This window comes from Meleagris gallopavo, chromosome 11 (genome assembly GCF_000146605.3).
Source record: "Meleagris gallopavo isolate NT-WF06-2002-E0010 breed Aviagen turkey brand Nicholas breeding stock chromosome 11, Turkey_5.1, whole genome shotgun sequence".
Lineage (NCBI taxonomy): Eukaryota > Metazoa > Chordata > Aves > Galliformes > Phasianidae > Meleagris > Meleagris gallopavo.
The window spans coordinates 20660881-20664244 of NC_015021.2; the positions used below are offsets into that span (position 1 = coordinate 20660881).

Consider the following 3364-nt stretch of genomic DNA (forward strand, 5'->3'; position numbering starts at 1 on the left):
CAAGAATAAGGGGTAGCGATGAAGACCAAGCAGCACAGCATTACAATTTGAAAACAAGTTGGGAGGAGCTGGAAGACCCACACTGATATGTGCACCCCTATCTTTGAGAAGTCTTACAATCACCATTCCTCCTGCCATCTGTTAACTGTTAACCAGATTAGCTAACATAAGGCTGGTGTGGCTGTGCCTGCTTCTTCTGCAAACATACCTTTGTAGTTTGCAATGAACGATGATTATGTTTTGCTGAGTGGATTCTTGAGCATTATAGCAACCTGCTCTTTCACTGGTATGAGTGTGTGAGCCTCCCTTCGTATCAGCAGCTAAAATCTCACTGTGAGAGGTAAAGATTTTGGCAAAGTGGGAAATGCACAGATGGGTGATCAAAGTCAAGCAGCAGTGTCTTTCCTTAAGATGTTTGCCAAAGTGTTATTAATTAAGTACATTATTTACATTAAAAAAGTTGCTTATCTTGTGAGTTATGTGAAGTTCCTGGTCCTGAACCAGCTGCTTATCTGACAGCAGGCCAGGTGAAACAGCACTTGTGGATATTAGGAGCTTGGCTACTGAGCAACCCTTGATTGATCTGAGAAAGCTCTTCTGTGAAAAAAGAAAGGAGCAGCAAGGGAGGAAATCAGCTCTGGAGGTTGGTCTTTTCTGCTTCTCTTTAAAGTTAAGAAATAATGAAGTGGGAGAGGTGAAAGTTTGATTTGATCAGACAGGGAGTTTGGAGTAAAGGAAGAAATGCATGCCACTCCTCTATCCTTATTTCTTTGCCAATTGGTCAGAAACATCATCGTAGGTCTGATGTTGCTAGTGGGGGTTCGATCCTCACCTCAAAGCCTGGGAGCTGACTGCAGTCCCTCCCACAGTGACCCCATGCATAGGTTCAGACCAGCTGAAGGGTACATGAGATGGCACCAGTCCTGCAAATACACAGTGTCACTTTGTGAAATCAACTGCCTTACACCCAAAATCAGGAAGAGCTGCGCATACCTTGTCCTATGCTTCAAGCTCTTCAAAGGCAGTGGGCAAAAGATTCTAAGTTGGAAACTGGGAATCTTCTGTTGTAGGGACAGCTAAGTAATAGCTAATGGCTTAAAGTGGTAATTTTTGTGGTCCTTTCCATATATTCTCCAACAGTGGAAATGCAAAATATTCTCTAGGAGAACGAAGAGGCTGTTAATTGCATGGCATTACATCACCTGAGTAGTTTTGCAGTATTTCTGAATACAGCTGATTTTGGACAACCAAAGAGGATGTATAGATATGTCCATGTCATACTGAGGGTACCTGTGTGACTCTGTGATGCATACAGGTATGTGGAAAGAAAGATGCCTTTCTAAAGTAGCTTGAGCCCAGATTACGTGTGGTCACCCCCACTGACTGGGGACTGAATCTGGTGTAAGAGGGAGGGAGACATTTCCTAAATCTATCATGGCCCAAGAAAAAAAGATCAATCTTAAAACTGTATTGGAGTGAGAACTAGTGTTAGACCAAGTAAACCAAATGAGAGGAGAACTATTCACTAGTATGGAATGAAAATGTACGTACTCCTTTCTCTTTAAGGTGCTAGTGGGATATCAAGGCAGAATTAAAGTGGTTTAGGTGTCAGTTGCTTACATCTCTCAGTTCCCACTGGGAGTTTCCCAATCATCGAAAATCCAGCCGTAAGAAATGCACTTTCACCGCAGTTTGCAGCTATTTCTCTCTAACTGATAATGCTGTCAGGCAACCTTTGTGCAGCATAAGAAGCAGAGCAAACACTCCTCAGCTGATTTCTTGCTACTCTTATGTTGTATAACTGTTGGCAATAAGGCTGGGACTTGAGATGCATTTTTCTTTGTGCTACAGTCACGCTATGAGATAGCAAACCCTATAACCTGAAGTTTACCAAGATAGGGCCTTTGCAAGGTGCTGTGCTAGGAAAACTCCTGTGAGAGCAGCCTGCTCAGACCTCATCCTTGGCCACACCTCATCCAGACACTACCAATACCCCAAAGCTCTCACAGTTACAAATTATAGTGATTAATGTAACATGCCTGATACTTCACAGCTTGAAGCTGACTGCCAAGGAGTGCCTGTTCCTCCTTCTTCACCACTCACGAGCTCTGCTCTCACCTTTTCCCTTCTCCCCTCACTTTTCTCCCAGACGACTCTGATTTCGGGTGCACCTCTCCAAAAAAACAACACAAGATGAGCTCAGGTTTAGCTGTGGCAAGGTGAGGTTAATCTCCAATTAATGCAGTGCTGAGATAGGTGCCGTAGGTAATGAGGCTGATTAACACTCAGGATCCTGCAGCACTGCTTAGCTTTATCTTTGCTTTTTGCCTTCTGGGATTAATCTCGTTGTATACGTTTGGTCAGCCAGCGTTTGGATCTCAGGTACATTAGATTGGTCTGCCAGACAGCTCCAGGCTCCTCGGGCTCCCCATCTTTTAAATCTTTGCATAAACACCTCTGCAGTTGTACAGTAACAGGTGCTTTTAAACTAGCATACTTGTAGTGAGAAAAAGCTGCAAATCTCTACATATGTATGAATTCTAAGAAACAGTATTTTGGGGCTTTTTTTTTTCTTTCTTCCCCTCTGTGTACTTGTTTTTCTCTGGCAGAAGTTGGACTGCAGTTTCATTTCTGTGTTTTTCAAGTGACTGCTCCCCTGAAAATCCTTTCAGTCATTATGGAATTAAACAAAAGAGATTTCTGAACAGAAAAAGAAAGCACAGAAAACCAACTCCAAACTAAAGAAGTTTGCTCTCTACTAAGCAGAGGGGATATTTGGTACAACACTGTAGCAGGATAGAGATCAGGTGTGTGGCATAAAAGTTTGGATATCAGTTTCTACTGCCTCATTTCCATATAAAGATGGGTTATAGCAGACTGTCAAGGCGATGGTGCTGTAATGCAATATAGCACAAATTAGATTTTGGTGCTGCAGGTCCAATCCAGGTAATTCCAGCCCTACTTGGCAACACTTGTCCTGCTTTTATTTCCTTTGCTCCCTGTTCCTAGAGTTCCTCCCACGCAAGAAGTAACTTCTCATTTCTCTCACCAGAGTCATAAAACTGCAAAGAGTTATAAAGAAGCTCCAAATTTAGGTGTTAGGAGGAAATTCTTTATTCAGAGAGTGGTGAGGCACAGGCTGTCCAGAGACCTGTGGGTGCCCCATCCCTGGAGGTACTCAAGACCAGGTTAGATGGGTGGCAATCCTGCCTGCAGTGGGTGGGTGGAACTGGATGGATATGGCCCTTAACCATAAGGGAAGGAAGAGCCCTCCCAACTCAAGCCATTCTGGGATGAAAATATATGGGGCTGCTCAGCCCAGAGGAAAGACCAGTCACCAGGATCTCCGTAGGGGAAAAAAAAA

General features: G+C 43.6%; 1 protein-coding gene across 4 annotated transcripts in view; it reads left to right on the forward strand.

Annotated features, from left to right (window-relative positions):
• Window positions 1-204: 204 nt before the first annotated feature.
• The window catches only part of BCHE (butyrylcholinesterase), a 49974-nt gene continuing 46814 nt past the window's right edge, over window positions 205-3364 (forward strand). Inside the window, exon 1 of one of the 4 annotated variants that reach the window (XM_010716967.3) lies at window positions 205-340. The gene's annotated coding sequence lies outside the window, so the exon portion shown is untranslated. Of the gene's footprint in view, window positions 341-495; window positions 644-3364 lie in introns of those variants that run through there. The other 3 variants (XM_010716968.3, XM_010716969.3, XM_010716965.3) reach the window with 3 other exon arrangements.